The following is a 6000-nucleotide window of genomic DNA, read 5'->3' on the forward strand; positions in this document are numbered from 1 at the left end:
GGGGAGAGAGAGGAGACTGGGAGAGAGAGAGAGGAGACTGGGGGAGAGAGAGGAGACTGGGAGAGAGAGAGAGCGAGAGAGAGAGAGAGAGAGATAGACAGAGACAGACAGACAGACAGACAGACAGACAGACAGACAGACAGACAGACTGAGTGTGAGGAGAGAGAGAGAGAGAGAGAGAGAGAGAGGAGACTGAGTGTGAGGAGAGAGAGATTGAGAGAGAGAAGAAGCTAACCTCCAGTGAAAGATTGTTTATTTTTAAGGGTGTGGAGGAAGAGGGAGGGATTAGGGAGGTACACGACACAGCAGTACAGTTTGCTCTCACAGAACAGTTAACACAGCCCTGGGGTGTGTCTGTCCAGAACAGTTAACACAGCCCTGGGGTGTGTCTGTCCAGAACAGTTAACACAGCCCTGGGGTGTGTCTGTCCAGAACAGTTAACACAGCCCTGGGGTGTGTCTGTCCAGAACAGTTAACACAGCCCTGGGGTGTGTCTGTCCAGAACAGTTAACACAGCCCTGGGGTGTGTCTGTCCAGAGCAGTTAACACAGCCCTGGGGTGTGTCTGTCCAGAACAGTTAACACAGCCCTGGGGTGTGTCTGTCCAGAGCAGTTAACACAGCCCTGGGGTGTGTCTGTCCAGAACAGTTAACACAGCCCTGGGGTGTGTCTGTCCAGAGCAGTTAACACAGCTCTGGGGTGTGTCTGTCCAAAACAGTTAACACAGCCCTGGGGTGTGTCTGTCCAGAACAGTTAACACAGCCCTGGGGTGTGTCTGTCAAGAACAGTTAACACAGCCCTGGGGTGTGTCTGTCCAGAACAGTTAACACAGCCCTGGGGTGTGTCTGAACTAGGAGGGTGAACAGTATTGAACTAGGAGGGTGAACAGTATTGAACTAGGAGGGTGAACAGTATTGAACTAGGAGGGTAACAGTATTGAACTAGGATGGTGAACAGTATTGAACTAGGAGGGTGAACAGTTTTGAACTAGGAGGGTGAACAGTATCTCAGAAATTAGTATTGAACTGGGAGGGTGAACAGTATTGAACTAGGAGGGTGAACAGTATTGAACTGGGAGGGTGAACAGTATTGTACTAGGAGGGTGAACAGTATCTCAGAAATTAGTATTGAACTGGGAGGGTGAACAGTATTGAACTGGGAGGGTGAACAGTATTGAATTAGGAGGCTAACAGTATTGATCTAGGAGGGTAACATTTATGAACTAGGAGGGTGACAGTATTGAACTAGGAGGTTGAACAGTATTGATCTAGGAGGGTGAACAGTATTGAACTAGGAGGGTGAACAGTATTGAACTAGGAGGGTGAACAGTATTGAACTAGGAGGGTGAACAGTATTGATCTAGGAGGGTGAACAGTATTGAACTAGAAGGGTGAACAGTATTGAACTGGGAGGGTGAACAGTATTGAACTAGGAGGGTGAACAGTATTGAACTAGGGGGGTGAACAGTATTGAACTAGGAGGGTGAACAGTATTGAACTAGGATGGTGAACAGTATTGAACTAGGAGGGTGAACAGTATTGACATTGGCTCAGTGTCATTGGTGACCATAACATGCCTCAACACAGGATTATAGAGGTTCACAATGGTGACCATAACATGCCTCAACACAGGATTATAGAGGTTCACAATGGTGACCATAACATGCCTCAACACAGGGTTATAGAGGTTCACAATGGTGACCATAACATGCCTCAACACAGGATTATAGAGGTTCACAATGGTGACCATAACATGCCTCAACACAGGATTATAGAGGTTCACAATGGTGACCATAACATGTCTCAACACAGGGTTATAGAGGTTCACCCTGGTGACCACAACATGCCTCTACACAGGGTTATAGAGAGAGGGGTGGGCTGTGTTTTTGCCATGTTCACATACTTGAATTAATGAGAAGGGAAAAAGGTGCTGCTGGCATCATGCTTATTCAGGCATACTCTTTCCCAGAACATACTGCTGGCACACCACGGCACACTATCGGGGGGGGTGGGTCAGAGTGGGAGGAAAAGGTTTACACAGAAGAAGAGGAGGAGGTGGACGAAGAGGAGGAGCAGGAGGAGAAGGAGTTGGAAGAGGAGGCCTAGAAGAGGGTCAGCTACACACAGCAGTAATGTAGCATACTGCTCTGTAGACAGTCAAAGAGGTAACACTAGGCACTACAGATGCACATCGAGGATGCAGTCAGCCCCTCCCCTCTCCTCCCCTCTCCTCTCCTCTCCTCTCCTCTCCTCTCTTCTCTCCCCCTCCTCTCCTCTCCTCTCCTCTCCTCTCCTCTCCTCTCCTCTCCTCTCCTCTCCTCTCCTCTCCTCTCCTCTCCTCTCCTCTCTTCTCTCCCCCCTCCTCTCCTCTCCTCTCCTCTCCTCTCCTCTCCTCTCCTCTCCTCTCCTCTGCAGTCTAGTATCTGTCTGCTGTACCTTCTATCTGACCAAATAAGAAACATAACAGGAGCTCCTCATCAGCAGGCTAAATTGGACTAGACTACTGGCTACTCAGCCCCTCTCCCCTGGTCCCACTGCAGCTACACTACTGGTTACTCTCTGTTCTAATCAGACTGCGGTAGGGAATGACAGACTGTTGTGTGTGATATGACTGAGTTCCTCCAATGAGCAGCTTGTCTCCTCTCTGAGTGTTTGGCTGTGTGTTCAGACAAACAGACAAGAGACACACAGACAGACAGACAGACAGACAGACAGACAGACAGACAGACAGACAGACAGACAGACAGACTGCCTCAGCACTTTGATCATAACCTGGTTGTTGTCCAGGATCATCTCTCCCACTATCATAACCTGGTTGTTGTCCAGGATCATCTCTCCCACTATCGTAACCTGGTTGTTGTCCAGGATCATCTCTCCCACTATCATAACCTGGTTGTTGTCCAGGATCATCTCTCCCACTATCATAACCTGGTTGTTGTCCAGGATCATCTCTCCCACTATCGTAACCTGGTTGTTGTCCAGGATCATCTCTCCCACTATCGTAACCTGGTTGTTGTCCAGGATCATCTCTCCCACTATCGTAACCTGGTTGTTGTCCAGGATCATCTCTCCCACTATCGTAACCTGGTTGTTGTCCAGGATCATCTCTCCCACTATCGTAACCTGGTTGTTGTCCAGGATCATCTCTCCCACTATCGTAACCTGGTTGTTGTCCAGGATCATCTCTCCCACTATCGTAACCTGGTTGTTGTCCAGGATCATCTCTCCCACTATCGTAACCTGGTTGTTGTCCAGGATCATCTCTCCCACTATCGTAACCTGGTTGTTGTCCAGGATCATCTCTCCCACTATCGTAACCTGGTTGTTGTCCAGGATCATCTCTCCCACTATCGTAACCTGGTTGTTGTCCAGGATCATCTCTCCCACTATCGTAACCTGGTTGTTGTCCAGGATCATCTCTCCCACTATCGTAACCTGGTTGTTGTCCAGGATCATCTCTCCCACTATCGTAACCTGGTTGTTGTCCAGGATCATCTCTCCCACTATCGTAACAAATATGAACATGTGAAAAGGGATTTGTGTTCTGCATAATGAGTAACAAAACAAACAAGCAGATGAAGCCAGTGGGCTGTTTTCGGCTCTTGTCCTTGACCTATCTCAGAAATGAAGCTTGCAGGTGTTTTGACCTATCTCAGAAATGAAGCTTGCAGGTGTTTTGACCTATCTCAGAAATGAAGCTTGCAGGTGTTTTGACGTATCTCAGAAATGAAGCTTCCTCAGGTGTTTTGACGTATCTCAGAAATGAAGCTTGCTCAGGTGTTTTGACCTATCTCAGAAATGAAGCTTGCTCAGGTGTTTTGACGTATCTCAGAAATGAAGCTTGCTCAGGTGTTTTGACCTATCTCAGAAATGAAGCTTGCTCAGGTGTTTTGACCTATCTCAGAAATGAAGCTTGCTCAGGTGTTTTGACCTATCTCAGAAATGAAGCTTCCTCAGGTGTTTTGACCTATCTCAGAAATGAAGCTTGTTCAGGTGTTTTGACCTATCTCAGAAATGAAGCTTGCTCAGGTGTTTTGCTTGTTTACCAAGACACGCCAACCAGCAACCATAGTAACCATATGGAACAGGGAGAGCCAGAGAGAGACTCTAAGAAGAGTAAGGATACAAGGGCACACATGCTCACAGTCACTCACAGGCACTCACAGGCACTCACAGGCACTCACAGGCACACACAGACACTCACAGTCACTCACAGGCACTCACAGGCACACACAGCCACTCACAGGCACTTACAGGCACTCACAGTCACTCACATGCACTCACAGTCACTCACAGGCACACACAGTCACTCACAGGCACTCACAGGCACACACAGTCACTCACAGGCACACACAGTCACTCACAGGCACTCACAGGCACACACAGTCACTCACAGGCACTCACAGGCACTCACAGGCACACACAGTCACTCACAGTCACTCACAGGCACTCACAGGCACACACAGTCACTCACAGGCACTCACAGGCACACACAGTCACTCACAGTCACTCACAGTCCCACACAGTCATACACAGTTACTAACAGTCACTCACATTCACTCACAGGCACTCACAGGCTTACACAGTCACTCACAGTCACCCACAGTCACCCACAGTCATACACAGTCACTCACAGACACTCACAGTCATACACAGTCACTCACAGGCACTCTCAGGGACACACAGTCACTCACAGTCACTCACAGTCACTCACAGTCATACACAGGCACACACAGTCACTCACAGTCACACACAGTCACTCACAGTCATACACTGTCATACACAGTCACTCACAGTCACTCACAGTCACTCACAGACACACACCTTTTCCCATCTGGACAAAAGGAACACTTATGTGAGAATGCTATTCATTGACTTCAGCTCAGCATTCAACACCATAGTGCCCACGATGCTCATCACTAAGCTAAGGACCCTGGGACTAAACATCTCACTCTGCAACTGGATCCTGGACTTCCTAACGGGCCACCCCCAGGTGGTGAGGGTAGATAACAACAAATCCGCCACGGTGACCCTCAACACTGGGGCCCCTCAGGGGTGCGTGCTCAGCCCCCTCCTGTACCCCCTGTTCACCCATGACTGCACGGTCAGGCACGACTCCAACACCATCATTAAGTTTGCTGATGACACAACAGTGGTAGGCCTGAACAACGACGAGACAGCCTATAGGGATCAGTTGAGACCTAACCGTGTGGTGCAAGGACAACAACCTCTCCCTAAACGTGATCAAGACAAAGGAGATGATTGTGGATTACAGGAAATGGAGGACCGAGCCACGCCCCCATTCTCATCAACAGGGCTGTAGTGGAACAGGTTGAGAGCTTCAAGTTCCTTGGTGTCCACATCACCAACAAACTAACATGGTCCAAACACACCAAGACAGTTGTGAAGAGGGCACAACAAAACCTTTTCCCCCTCAGGAGACTGAAAAGATTTGGCATGGGTCCTCAGATCCTCAAAAGGTTCTACAGCTGCACCATCGAGAGCATCATGACTGGTTGCATCACTGCCTGGTGTAGCAACTGCTCGGCCTCCAACCGCAAGGCACTAGAGGGTAGTGCGAACGGCCCAGTACATCAATGGGGCCAAGCTTCCTGCCATCCAGGACCTCATACCAGGCGATGTCAGAGGAAGGCCCTGAAAATTGTCAAAGCTTCCAGCCACCACAGTCATAGACTGTTCTCTCTGCTAGTGCACAGCAAGCGGTACCGGAGCTGCAAGTCTAGGTCCAAGAGGCTCCTAAACAGCTTCGACCCCCAAGCCATAAGACTCCTGAACACCTAATTAAACACCTAATCAAATGGCTACCCAGACTATTTGCAGTGCCTCCCCCTCTCCCCCCCCCCCCCCTCTCTTTACTTCACTGCTACTCTCTGATACATAGTCACTTCAATAACTCTACCTACATGTACATATTCCTCAAATAACCGACTCTGTACCGTAACACCCTGTATATAGCCTCCACATTGACTCTGTACCGTAAC

The sequence above is a fragment of the Oncorhynchus clarkii genome, unplaced genomic scaffold (genome assembly GCF_045791955.1).
Source record: "Oncorhynchus clarkii lewisi isolate Uvic-CL-2024 unplaced genomic scaffold, UVic_Ocla_1.0 unplaced_contig_4971_pilon_pilon, whole genome shotgun sequence".
NCBI lineage: Eukaryota > Metazoa > Chordata > Actinopteri > Salmoniformes > Salmonidae > Oncorhynchus > Oncorhynchus clarkii.